General features: G+C 36.3%; 1 protein-coding gene across 4 annotated transcripts in view; it reads right to left on the minus strand.

Moving 5' to 3' along the window:
- Positions 1-15,282, minus strand: part of LOC137287015 (proto-oncogene tyrosine-protein kinase ROS-like) — a 157,282-nt gene that overhangs the window by 127,601 nt on the left and 14,399 nt on the right. The gene's annotated exons all lie outside the window — the stretch shown is intronic.

Below are 15,282 nucleotides of genomic sequence, written 5' to 3' on the forward strand. Positions count from 1 at the left end.
TCCCATCCCCAAAATTTCTCAGTGCTGTTAACCAAAATGAAACCAGTCTAGATTTTCCACAGGTCTGCGTCTCACAGACTCATTTCAAATATAAATATGTCAGCCAGTTTTTATAAAATGTATATGTTTTAAGACGCTCTGTGTTATTCAAGATTCTCGCGTGAGTCCACAAATTTTCCCTGCCTGTAATTGAGGGACATCACATCCTCAGACAAAATCATTTTCTGTAGTATGCCAACTCTCAAGCTCATTCAATCATATAAACCGCACATAATCTCAAACCCTTATCAGCATATTTTCATGTTCATCAAAATGGGTCATTTGACGTGACAAATATTTAAACATTCATCATAAACAGAAAGGACATGTTGGAGACAAATAGAAGCTGGTAAAATTGATTGCAGACAGCACTTATGTAACACAAACACACATCCCATTTCCAATTTCACTTTCTGATTGATTATTGACTAGGCAACTCTTGTTTTTTTTTCATGTCTGATGGCATGAAGGTTGTGTGCCAATCTTGCGAAAATGCTTCTCACTTCACACCTCATGAAAATCAGTACACACCATCACGTCTTTGGGTTTTTCCTGCTAATACTAGTAACTAAGATTAAATGTCTAGCTGATGTATACTAAAGTCATAACAGGGGTATTTACTCTCTGCTGCATCATACTAAACAGCCAGACATTTTTGTTCAGTGCGTCATGTAGGGCCTATTTTTCAAACACCTATGATCAAACCAATTTTATGCTTGAACATTACAAAGTGACATTAAAAGTTTTAGCATTAGCGCACAAGTCTTTAATCATCTAGGTATTTATGCACAAACAATCACATTTGATGAAATGACAGCATAAAACTCAATGTTAATTTTTCTGATCAATCTCCTTGTAAATAAATTTGCTACTTATCTGTATCCATAAATGTACAAATTGGTGATATAGTGTAAAAGATAGAAAAAATGAGTCAGTGCAGTTTTTTGTTTCAGTTTTGCCCAAGTAGCCTACTGCAAGGCTATATATGTCATATCACACATGTGTGATAATGAATGCATTGTTCTGCATGCTCCTGTCAATCAGTCATCTCACTACAAAGTAGCACCGGTTCACTTGTACACATGCTTCCACCCCTTTATTGATTAGACATGTGCAAAATAGACTAGACCTGTCACTCATAGTGTAGACAATATAGTGTAAAGTGTCACATCAAACACAAATGCTCTATATTTGATGGATATTCTTTTGTTACCACACGTCAAGAGAAAATTAATTAGGGTTATACAAATATGAAGTACATGTTTCATTACTTGATATATTTATCAAAACAGCTTTAAAATGTCATTAATAAAATATTGATGAAATATTACTTAATACTTTGTGTACAGTATTAATTCCCTTCTGAATATGTTCACTCTTTAAATAAAGCTTTTAAATGCCTGCTTTGCTAAACAAGACATATTTGGGTTTTTTTTCGTTTGACTAAGAAGAATATTTCAGAGCTTTTGCTTATATGTTACTAAGAAAACACTAATGATTTGTCGACTTACAAGTCAGCTTTGACAGTTGGTCATGAAAAAAGATCAGCCATGTTATTCTTGCTTGAGTAATCAATTAACAGTTCTTAAACCTGACTTGCCATTTCTGGCAGTTCTGGGGGTAACTGTACTTGAGCCTCCCCAGTGTTGTGTGTATCCAGACTCACAAAGTTTGCATACAGACTTCGAGGTGTCGCCTTCAGATTATTCACCATGCATTCACATGAACACTGGTGATAACTGACAACAACATAAGACTGAGGTAGAGTACAGAGCCTATATTTTCGAAACTCACTTTGTGCTAAGACAGTCATAAGTTAATGTCAATACAGTGGAAGCTGTCTAAACTGGCATTTATCGGGACTGAAGTAATAATCCAGTTTAGACAACATGCCGGATTGTAGAGCTGATGATAAATGTATAAGTCATGAATGGGACTGATATTTTATGCCAGTGTTAAGACCTTCAACTGTATATGGCACTTACAACTAAGTGCTTCGAAAGTCTGGGTCCAGATTTTCAACTTCCTTTAAGTGGGATGTAGAAGCTGGTATGAAGAAGATGAAATATATTTATGAATTGACTTTTAATTTATTGCAGTAAATGTGATGTTTGGGCACAGATGCTAGCACAGGAATGGGGCATCTACACCAAAACTGAAACTTCTCATATATTGCAATAGCCAATTGTGTCAATCCATAATATTTCTTCTTCCCCAGTATATATCTGGTCTTGAACATCTATAGAGATATATGTAGCAAATCTATGACTGCCACATCTATCTTCAAGCTTACAAGATAATCACTACCAGATTATAATCAAAACATCATTAAAGTCAGAAACAAACAAATCTAGTCAAAGTGATACAATTGTAAGCGGAAGAAATACCTTACTGCTTTACACTGGAAGTGAACATTCTTATTTGCTACTAGTCCCAAACTATATTAACAAAATGGCAAGTTTCAAATTATAAAACTATTATGAAAGTGGTACTGTGATATATCTATGTCAGTATAATTACTGGATCCACTAAGACTATAACCAAGGAAGTCAGACTGTCGTAGGAATAAATAACAGAAGCTATTGTTTATTGGATATAGAGGGTTGATCTTCACAACCAGGCCATGATGTTGAATATGACAGCCTCGATACGTGCGTCAAAGCTCCCCTGTCCAGCAAAAGCCATGCAATCAATGAATGTGACAGATATATTTGCTCATCAAACACCCATCGGTATCCAGGCTCAGTCTAGTGCTATGTACAGAGAAACAGCTCTATAGCAAGCCGTGGGCAGCAACACATGAACGCATCCAGAGAGGAAACTGAGAGACCATCAACAAGTTTTGTGGAAATGTGCTAAAGCAGAACGTACCTGTTTTGCACATTTTTTTTTTTGGTTCAAGCATTCATTGTCTCCAGTGATGTGTGAGATTCTCATGCACAAAGGATGTTTCAAATAATCAAGAGACACAATGTGAAAGAATTTAAAATCAAGGAGTCCTGATTCTCTCACTGACGGAGTTCTGGGGACATCCTACTGTTCACTTAAGCATTTTCATTCTATAAGTGATCAAATATCATTCATTTCATATCTTTGGAACAACTGTTCAGAATGATGAATTATTAGACAACTGTCTGCAGTCACATAATTTCAGATCATATCCCCAATCCACAGAATGAAAAAACTGACACATCTGAATATTTTCTTAAGACAAATTATTAATAATTAATCTAATATTTGCTCTTATTCCTACTTGTAATATTTACGCTCAAATTGTAAAGAATAATTATTCAAATAGATATTTACAGAAGATAATCTGAGACTATTCATTATCAACTAATGATATACACAATGTATCTTAATCAGTCAAAACGCCAATACAATTTTGAAATCTGTGAAAAACTTGAAAAAGACGGAGTTTTACTGCAGCCCAAATCAGCAAGACCTTGTTGATGCCTTACAGTACATATACACAGCTCTCCCCAACCAGTGGCATAATCCCCCTTCGCGATGAGAGACGGGATTGGTTTTGTACAAGTGAGATGCCTTCAATCACGCTCTGGCCTAAATTAGATTGCAGCAGATTAAACAGATCTTAAAGAAGATAAAATACACCCAAATGTGACTTTCCCACTCAGCCACATACAAAGGACTAACAAGTAGATGATTCTGCCATTTTTCGCCTTGTCTCAATCAACTCTAATACAGGCCATAAAGTGCTTCATATCGCATGAAGTCATGCCAGATAATAAATAAAAATGTCCTTCCACATCTGAGAGACAAAACTAACAGATAAACATTGCATAAATATGATGATAAAATCAACCTTTAGCCACCATGATATTACAATCTCAAAACTCCAGCAAATGGAATATTCCAATGAAACATGAATTCCCAATATAACATGAATAAACTGACAAATAGCAAATAATGTTTGTTGTAGGATCAATTTATACCCTTGGCTCAAGTGGTATATAAATACAATAATGCATTTATGTAGGACCATAAACCATTATATGAGTTAACAACTCTTTGAGTGCAAGTGTTACGGTGTTATCTTTCATGGAACAACTCTCATGCAGGAAATGGAGAGGTGGTTGATTTGACATCATGTGACTGGGTTTACTACGTCCAGTATGGCCACTGTTGGTATGTGCCTATCACTTAATGCATATGGAGAAGTTTCTGTAAAAGGTAGACATGTTTAATTGAAGACATGATAAAATAACAAACTACATCAGTCACACACCAAGAAAATGAAAACGTTAACAAATGCAAGTAACATAGTTTATTACTGCAAGTGTTGTTGGTGACAGTGATCAATGTGATCATGAGCAACCAATCTACTCTGTAATTGGGATACAATGACATGCACCAAGTCAACAATCCTGACCACTCCAGATCTCATTGGTCGACAGAGCACGGGTTCCTGAAGACCAGCTCTAACCTAGATGTTCACAGGATTATCACTGATACCAGTCGGTTGTGCTTAGATGGTTTTGTGGAACAGGGCCCAAGCAGTAATTCACTCTAAACTCTAAAACCGATACTTCTTCAGACAAAAGCCTAACAATGTGACAATTATCTTGACTTATTTCTTTCTTGGACCACCACACTCAGTCTTCTTCATTACTATGCTTCTATCATCCTTAACACATTGTAGTAATTATTCTGTCTCTACTACACCAGCATTGCATTGTGGGTTTTGTGCTGACCAAGATAGTACGGTAAAACTGCTGCACTGTGAGTGAGTGAGTTATCGAGTGACATTTTACACAGCTCCTACCAATATTCCAACAATACCATGGTGGGGAACACACTTTCAGAAAAATAATATTAATATTGCCTGTACTTTAGGATACAAAGAGAATAACTCGCATTGACTAACAAACACATTTCGGACCTTAAAAAGGGGTACACTGGCATTTCTGTTACAGTACACTGCTATTCCACTGAGCTTGCCCTGGATATAGCAGGTCCCATCTGATGTTTCCAATTTAACACTGAGCTTGTCCTGGATATAGACAGAAGCAGGTCCCATCTGATGTTCCCAGTTTGACACAGCCATGACAGTGTTTGACCTTTCACTATGTAAATTTAATATGATAATGTAATACAGGTCAGAAGGGGATACAAGTATTAAGCATGAAAAACACATCACTTACATAAACTGCCTTTCTCTACATAGATTGAAATATGCATACACTAACGCTACCATTGCCAAGTTACAAAGCATCTGTCATACTCAAATCTACGTTTTCATATTTCAACTTGCACTGCTAAAAATATATGCCAATACTTGCACGGAAACATCATATTTGTCACCACAGTGAGTGAGTTTAGTTTCACTCCATTTTTTGCAACATTCCAGTAATATCACACCAGAAATGTGCTTCACATTTTGTATCCATGTGGGGAATCAAACCCAGGTCTTTGGCATGATGAATTAATGCTTTAACCACTATGCTACCCCATTGCCCCACACTTCACCAGAAACAGCAGCTTACTGAAATTCAATTTTCATAATATGAACAAGATGAGATCCCCTTATATCATCAAAGAAGTAACATGAGTCTGTAAGAAGGTCTGTAGAAACATCATTTTGGCCATAATTAGTGCCCCTTGCACTGAGGAAAATGAAAAAAAAAGAAGGGACTTATTAACATCATACACAATTAATTCAATTTGTTTTGTAGATATAGAATGTTCCCCAAACAATTAACAGCTAACTATACACTCGTTACACTACACTGCTGAATTTTCTGTGAAACATCTGCAATATACAGAAAATACGTAGACTGTCATATAAGTTTCTATATTCATAAATGGTACTAACACAGATTATTGACAGACTGATGCAGAAGTTAGTCAGGGTGTGCTTAAAAGCATAAGGCAGGGGTTCAAAATGTTTTGAAAAGTAACTTGCCACAAGGCGTCACTTCAAGAAAGTAGCTTGTCTTGACTAATATTCCACTTGTTTAGATTTAATCATGATGATGAAGTAATGAAAGAATAAATCAACAAGGTATTTGATGTTAATCTTTACTGGACTATTTACCTAAAAGTAACAAATAGCAAAGAAAGACGACTCTACTTCAGTATCATTGTGAAATTTTATAGCTTCAGTTTGAGCAGATATGAAATGAAATCCAGATTTACTTGCAGTTTGAAACCTTACATGGAAATTATCTACTAGCCCAAGGTCAAGTATGGTATGATTATTTGACAGCCCAAAATGAAAACTGATTTGTCCCGGGTGTCAGGCAATGGAATTTTTTAACCCAAACAACACCAGTGGTTGCTAGTATAAGTAACAAATACACATGTTCTATGAATAATATGACCCCCCCAAAAGGGTTCCATGCTTTGTGCACCAGAGACTCATTCTACAAAACCACCTTAGAGATCTTTACAGATCCATGTCAGTTTATTCCACTTAGAATCATGGTAGTGCTCTATTTGTGAAGCATGGCTCTCTTGTCCAGCTTTATCACTGTTCTCAAAGTATGGGGTGCTATGAAGCTGTTTTCCCATGAGGAGACCATCACAGGTAATGGCATGTGTTCTTTACAAAGCCTGAAAATTTGGCTTAGTGAAGGGTTTTCTTGGTCCAAAGGTGTCAGTTCTGCATGATTTCAGTAGACAGCTACTTGTTAATGTATGTCCTAATACTAGCTGAGCAAATCAAGTCGGTCATGCAAGTCTGGTATATGTGGCAAGTCCAGGTTTCCACAGTTTCAGGAGACGAAGAAAGTATCATGTGAGGGCTCTTTTTAATTTTTTTCTTATTATTATGAACATTTTTTTCTGTAAAATATGTTTATTTAGTTAGTCTCAGTCAAATCATGCCCAGCTGCTAGTGTCCTATATGGGAATGTAAACATGACTGATGACCCCACATGGACAGAATTGTCTACAAAACTTCTAAAAACTGCATTAAAAGAAAAGAGCAGCTATATTTCTACACCCTAAAATGGGGTGTAAATTACAAGCACCAAGTCCAAACAAAGCAAAACTTCAGCTGTTTCGATGTGCCCCTTATCCATATCTTAAAGGGACATTAATGGCTCATTAAATACATAAACATTAACAGTATATTAATAGTTCCTCTGATGTACACCGATCTCATCCTTCTCACCCTCCTGACCTACTAAATAAAACCAAGCCATCATAACTTTCCTCTCACTAACTGCTTCAGAACAAAGGCAGTTCAAATATTTTCTGCTATGCTCCTTGTTAAAACCATCACCAAGCACTCTTGTCAAAATGTGGAAATTCAATATCATGAAAGGCTTTGTTTGGGTTTCCATAAGTGTTATTATAATTTAACTGACATTTTTGTACAAGTATTTTCCCCAAGAAATGTCATGTTTAAACAGTATTTGCAGATGTTGGTGAGAAAGAAGAACAAGCCTGTTACAGAAGTCATAATCTTGACAGATGATGAAAAAAAAATTGAAACATGCATATGTGTTCTAGAATGTGATAATTATATTTCAAAAAGTGTATTTATTTAACTTTTTACAGAGCACCTAAAGTGAACAATTGTATGGATTTTAACCCTGTATTCTTCAGAACAAAAAACCTTCATGCAACAGCTTCAACTGCAAGGCTTGAGCAAATCTGTGATTGATTCATTCTTGTGAAGTTTATACCAAGTATATTGTTCATGTTGTGAATAAATAAATAGCCCTTAAAGACATGGCTGAAATGAATGCTTGAAGCTAAATAATTTGATAAAATCCATGCACCCTTCAGTACACTGTAAAACACAACACAATCACACAGGTTGAACACTTGAGACAAAGATCTCAACCTGTTCCAGTTGTATTACATGAACATCAAACTGTCTCATTTTGCCCAGACAAGAAACAGTCTTGAGATCATGAGCTCAACACCTCAGTAATGAGGACTTTGATTCAAAGGCATTTCATGGTCACCTGGTCCACTCCCTTCAGTCTCTTTATACCATGGATCAACCTAAGCTTGCAATGAAAAACTCAAATCCTATTAATTAAGTCATCGCTGCAGCAGAAAACAGTATAAGAAAGGTACAAGCCACATTGGATGAATTGTCTGTCTCAGCTGGTGTGAGGCTGTCAGTCACCTCGAATGTACACACCACATGCCCCATGCATCTAGAAAAATATCAAAGACTTCACATGAAAACTGTTTCGATAGGCGAAGACACACAGTCAATATAAAATTGAAATTCAAACAGTATAATAGTCTCTCTGTGCTTAATTTCCGTCCCAAATGGCCTGGCTTTGTGCCTGTTACCGATGCCCTGTGACATTTCTATTTGAAAGTCCAACCGTGTGTCGGTGCCACACAACTATTTAACAGAACAATCACATCCCTTACAGTTATGCATTATATTCCTTACAATGCAGGCAACCTCTAGTCTAGGCCATACTCTGCCCAGTAGACTTGCACAAGTCTCTATGGTAAATAATAAGGTACATGATAGCTTAAGTGATAATTTTTATAAAAATATGAACAAAAAGAACACATCGTCAATTACCAAAACCACTTCCTTACTGTCCACTTTCTAGGCTTTCCTCATTAAAGGAGAAAAAATACTTTACATCCTTGGCCTAAGCATTCATTACAGTCTTTGAGCAAAGCTATATGTCCAACTGCAGAAGGTGGTGGTGATCGTTGAGTGGTTGAGTGAGTGGTTGAGTGAGTGGTTGAGTGGTTGAGTGAGCGAGTGAGGGAGTGAGTGAGTGAGTGAGTGAGTTGATGTTGCTTTTAGAAATATTCCAAATATTCCAATGGTAAAAAGTTTAACAATTACATTTTAAGACATATTTTTTGTCACAGAAACTGAGGCAGATAACAGTGTAACAGCTACCTTAGCTTATCTTATGCCTTGGATTGCACAACTGTTGTAAATAATACTGTTCTCTTTCAATCAACAGCACCATTTGATTTGAAAATGCTACTTCAAAGTAGTGCTTGTATATTAAGTGATACATACTGAAAGTAATTGTCAATGAAACACTGTTGAAAGTACATTTCTCAACCTGTCCCTGTCTCTGTTTGCTATTGCCCAAATTAATCACTTGCCAGCAATGTGTTAACTCAGTCACACCAACCAACAGTAGTAGAGGTATATGTATTATTAGCATGAAGGTTTTGTTGGGGGTGTTTCTGGCTTCAGCTAAAGACTACCAGTTTCTTTGCCAATTCAACCACCTTTTGTAAAATACACCAGAATAACAGGCCAAATAAAGTAAAAGTTTTTTTCTTTCACATAACACGATATACACAGATAGAAAGACATGAAACAGATTCTTACTTTACTGCTTTGTTATCTTCCAATAAATAATTTAATCAACATGTGTGCCTTTTTTGTACAGAGCAGGACTTTTTTAAACATTTTCCCAACATTTCTTCACTGGTGCGGTTTAATTATGGAGTCATATACTTTGCCCATTTTTTTTCTGCATATATAGCACACTGACCCAGTTTGAGGTTTAACTGAATATACAACGATGAAGACTAATACCAGTTTAAGGATAATGCTGTTCTGACCAGCTGCCACTATTCTAGTCTGACCTAGTCTATGTGGTGAGCTGCTACCCCTTGACATTTGTCATGTGATAACTGAGCCCATGTGCTGCCAGGCCAAGGGAGGACACACCCACTTTCACACACCACATTGTAACTTGCAGCATCTCCTGCCACTAGCAGAACTTGAGGTGTCTCTCACCAAATTCAAAGTGATGTATGATCACAATGGTTCATACCCTTTTCATGTCAATAACAAACATATGAATGGCGAACATAAAACATTTGTCCACAAAAGCTTTAAGACCTGAAAAGAATATGATTGGTTTGTAGGTACCTCTAGACTAACGCTTAATAAATAAACCAATTTAAATTGAAAAGGAGCCCCAAGGAGACCAGAGTGGGAAAATCTAGGGAGGGTTAGGCTGTTGGGAAAACAATATGGTTTAGAGACTGCCAGACAGACTATAGGTATCCCATACTGAATTTTCATGAACTCAGTACAAATTAGGATAAGAAGTTTCCCTACTGAAGGAGATGCTAAACTTTTACCCTTTGTAGTGTACTGAGAAACGTATGTGCAGATAAATATAATGTAACTTATGGATTTTACACAGCCTAAACATATCTTGCATTAAACCTAACTAGATACTCAGATTTAGTTTTAAAGTCCCTGAACCAGGGGTTCCCTTTCAATTTAAATGGGTATATTTGTTACCATCAAATATCTATATATTAAGAGAATCAGCATTAGTCTAGTTGAGATTGAGTGACTTGGTTAATTATATGTCCTTGTATCCAAGTTGTGCACGTGATCATAAATGCTGATAAAACAAATCCATGAAATTTTGGGTGTAGATTCAGTCATTTCTGACCACTTTTAGCTTGATTACAACATAGGAATCTACACTGCTCTATGCAATAAACAAAACCTGTCATCCATAAAGTTGTACACTTCATCATTGTCATATACATATATCAGTGACATTGCTGAGTCAGCTTTAAAAAAAAAAAGAAAAAAAGTGGTTAACGATTATTCTTCATTCTTAAACAAAAGTTTGAACCAGGTAGCCCCAAAAGCTGTCACACAATGGTACTGGTATTCAACACATCTGCAATTGAACATCTCCTGTACTTAAAGCACCAGGACAGATTCATGGAACAGCGTCCTATTGGCATGCTCAGCGCAAGGGATCAATTGAATCTGTATTACACAAAACATGTTGTGTTTTCAATACACCTCAGCACAAACACAAGTCTTCTTACATTCTCTTTGATGTGCATCATTCCGGTATATCTGCCCTATCAATCTACACTGTAAAGAGTTACATATCAGTGTAAGTACACCGAATATCACCAAGAACATTCAAGTCTGACACTTTAATCCATAATCAAGATACTCCAAGCAGATCCAAGCTGATACTGGGGATGGGAACAAGATTGTTCTGCTATTCTGTCATGTAAAAAGCCATGCTGTATGATGTTTCCACACTGAGAAGTGTTTTACCAAACTGCTTGATAGCAGGGTTCACCAGGGAGCTCCTTTAAAGACAATGTTTCTTTAATGAAGCTTGATATCTTTTGAATTAGGAAGAAGAGCATTTCACAACCTGTACCTCTTTAGCGAGCAGTTGTTCCCATCATGTCTGATGTGTGATATGGATCAGGAATGAAAACATAAAACAGAACATCGTTTCTTTACTCGTTCCTCTTACACTGAAACAGGTCCGAACCATTACTGACAAACTGCCTCATAAGTAACAGGGTCTATCTCTAAGTAGACATGAAGACAGACTGTTTTGTTATCACATTAATATCAAAGTGGGCATTTTCTAGATCTGTTTGAAAGCCAGTCCATCTAGACCACATCAACTTGGGGATGACTGCAAAGAAAACTCAAGTCTCACAAGTAACAGGGTCTATCTCTAAAACGTGATGAGAGGTTGTTGTGTTATGTTTGCATCTAAGTGGGCATTATTGTAGCCTAATTACAACAGCCAGTCCATCTATGACAGTTCAAGAAGGGAATGACAGCATAAGCACATCCATACATAATATGACTGCAATATTAGCCAGATAACATACCTTGAGCACTTAACTGTCATAATGTAACGGTGACTGCTACAAACTAAAAGTGCAGAAGCATCTGTCATTATTGTATTCTGTGGGACAAACAACTCACACCGCCTCATAACAAGCTTCACTGTGTATTTGTAAATCCTACATGCAATGACAGGGGGCGTGATGATGTACCAGGTTCATTGCCCATACTGTCAAACCCATTTTTGGTATCCCCTGCTGTGATACTGCTGGAATGTAGCTAAATGCTGCACTAAACCACACTCACTCACTCACTCACTCGCTCTGGGAATCCTGTTGAAATGCATTGTATCTTTATTGCATAGGGACCTCCATACTGTTGTATCAGTACATACCACAGAAGCCAGGCAGTGGTCACCTTGTGCAATGACCTTGATAACTAATATCCAGAAGGAATAGTTTGTCAGAGAAAGAACATAGACCTAACACACAGCTAGAATGTCATTTTTCCTCTCATTTGATAAAAAGAAATGAAACATCGTGTAACTTTCTTTATAGTCTCTTTAACTTTCTGTTTTTAGCTTTACTCATTTCTTTCATCAATATTTAGCTTTCACTGTTTTCTTTCAAAACAATTTTTCTTCTTTCCATCAACGAATACTTCTTTTCTCGCACTCCTTCTGGATTGCATCAATCCATCCTTTTTCTACAAACCTTCCCTTTTTCTTTACAACCATACATGCTTCTGTTTTCAGCTTTCCTTTTTTCTTGCAATCAATATATGTTCCGCTTTTAGCTTTCATTTATTCTTTTTATAAAAAAAATGCTTGCTTTTAGCTTTCCTTTATTCTTTATCTTAAAACATGCTTGCTTTTAGCTTTCCTTTATTCTTTCTATTAATAAATGCATGTGTTTAGCTTTCTATACTTCTTTCTATTAATACATGTTTGCTTTTAGCTTTCCCTTATTCTTTCTATTAACATGTGCATACTTTTAGCTTTCCCTTACTTCCAGCCACAAAAATGTTTCTGATTTTAGCTTTCCTTATTTATTTCCATTAAAACATGCCTCTGTTGGATCCTTTCCTTGCAGACTAATGCTTAGACTTTGAATACATATAATTTTGATAGTAACAAATCCTCCCATTTAAATTGAAAAGGATCCCCAGTGAGATGGGTAAATGCTTCATTTGCAGTTTTCACATTGCAGGGAGGGCTAGGTAGCAATGAAAAGAATGCAGTTCAAGGACTGTGAGATAGACTACCGTTCAAACATACTTTCTGGCCAATTATACACCAAGTCATCGACAGCCCCATAAAACATCAGTGTTGAAACCAAGAACCATACTTCTGCAACTATGAAGATTTGGAGTACAGTCATGAGTTACATAATAAGGCTCATATCATTACCACCTTCAACACCTGTCTGATCTCCACAGCTGCTAATGAGCCAAGAAGTTTTAGGTATTTTAAAACCATACTAAAAAAAGCTACAGATGGTGTCATCACTATTCAAACTACTATTTGGACACTGCACATGGACCCAAAGAATATTCAAGGAATATTCCAAGAATATTTCCTAACTACAGAGTGTCATTGTTCTCCTATCAGATTACCATCAGGGAGGGATCAGCCAGTACACATGAAGTAACCAAGTCTATGAGTCCAGGGCCTTCAGTGTACACGCATATGCTATTTGGCAGGATGATAAACCATAGCATGTCAGGTACAGCCTCAGCCAACAATGATAAGAAGTGTTTTCAAGCACCTTCACACTGTATTAATATATGACTTTATTTTATCATGATGTGCATTCTTATATGTCATGTTTGTTCATTCACAACAAATTATAACCATGAAATCATACTGATTATTATCTTGCCAACTATAAACTATACATGGTATGAAATAAATAATATGCCAAGCAGGTTCAATAAGATAAGAGTTTCCAAGCCTGTTATCCTATTTCCTCTGTAATGTTTCATAAAAATGCAAGAGAAGAGAGTCTTTTATGAACCTCTGTTGCATTTATACTGCTTCCAGATCCACATTTAAAAATGATCTGTCTTACTGAATAAAGAACACAGGATTTGAGAGTGCCTGTTGTATTTCAGATCAACATACAAAAATTACCTGTTACACAATAAAGTTTCTGTCAAGTTTTGAAATGATTATTCTCGGGAAAAAAAGAATCTAATCAACTAAGAAAATGTAAAGATTATTTTATACCAACTCCAACAGTAAGAAACAAGAAGCACAGTAGTTTACAGTAGTTGTTGTTTTAATAACGATTTCAAAAGTGTAATTTTAAGAAATTAGTCTAAGGATTTCCGATTCCTCTTTCCTTTGCACCTTCATGTAAAATCATTTGTCTTAACAAAGCCAGTCAATTTATTCTGAATCTATCTTTAGTCAAAGGTGTTAATGTATAAAGAAATGAAGTATTATTCCTCGAAGGGTGAAGCTTGCCAGAGGCAATGGATGCTTACCTTATCTGTATCATGCCTGATTAAATACAGGTATTCCTTCTGATTATTGTTCACTGAATATATTCAGCATAATAACAATATCTCTTGCTTCAGGTATTTCTTAAGTAGTATGCAATGACTACAAGAGGGGTACCAGGGTTTTGATGTTGTTAGCAATAGAATTGAGACTGCATACAACTGATCAGTCAGGACATCATTGTATCCATGGTGTTACGTGTCATGTCTACAGAGATGTCAAAAAAAAAAAATCAGAAAAATTTCAAAGTGAACTTTCATTTCAGTCTGTCTGGTTGGTGTGGTGATGTGGTGGTGTGGTGGTGTGGTGGTGTGGTAGTCTTTAAAGCATTTGCTTGTCATGCCGAAGATGATTCATCACATGTGTACAATGTGTGAAACCTATTTCTGGTGTTCCCTGCCATGATATTGATAAAGTATTGCTAAATGCGGTGTAAAACTAAACTCACTAACTCACTCTAGCCTGTCATACAGACCCTGAAACAAATATATTCAAGAAAACCAATGCAAATCTAGATTATATATCAAATCAGGATTGCCAACTGTTTCTGAAAATAAAGAAAGTGTCAGGGCTCTTTTACATCAGATTTTATTTCAATTTATTGTGAACTTTCTTTTCTGCAAAATATGTTTATTTCAAAGACTAGCTGTTACCGATAGTCTACAATTCCTCAAGTGAAAGCAATTGTAACTCACCTCAGCATTAACTTTTTATAGACTGCTTAATCAATAGTTTGTGCTCTGTTCCAATCCATTTTTCCAAATTTACCAACATTCATTACTGGCTTTGAATACTTCATGAGATTCCCTTTCAGCTCTGATAACCTGAACCCACCTCTGTGGTCAAATAAACTGTGCTAAGGACAACTATTTTTCAATACAATATATTTTCCAAGATCTCCCGAATACAAATAGTTAAAGTTATAAAGGCAAAATAACCTGCAAAAGCTATTCAACAAAATCAAGGATAAAATGATAGCGAATGCCTCAAAGTCCCCCTACCTCCCATAATTTGAGGCTTGTTAAGTAGATAATCGTCCCAGCTACCATAGCCAACCTCTTCGATCCAGCCAGAACAATACACACATGCCCCTTTGAACTTGGAACCAGAGATGGTACAAGCAATTACGTTAGCTTAGTCAATTCCAGTAACCTTGCTAATAAGCTACTGACAAAGGCGTCCA

The sequence above is a fragment of the Haliotis asinina genome, chromosome 6 (genome assembly GCF_037392515.1).
Source record: "Haliotis asinina isolate JCU_RB_2024 chromosome 6, JCU_Hal_asi_v2, whole genome shotgun sequence".
Lineage (NCBI taxonomy): Eukaryota > Metazoa > Mollusca > Gastropoda > Lepetellida > Haliotidae > Haliotis > Haliotis asinina.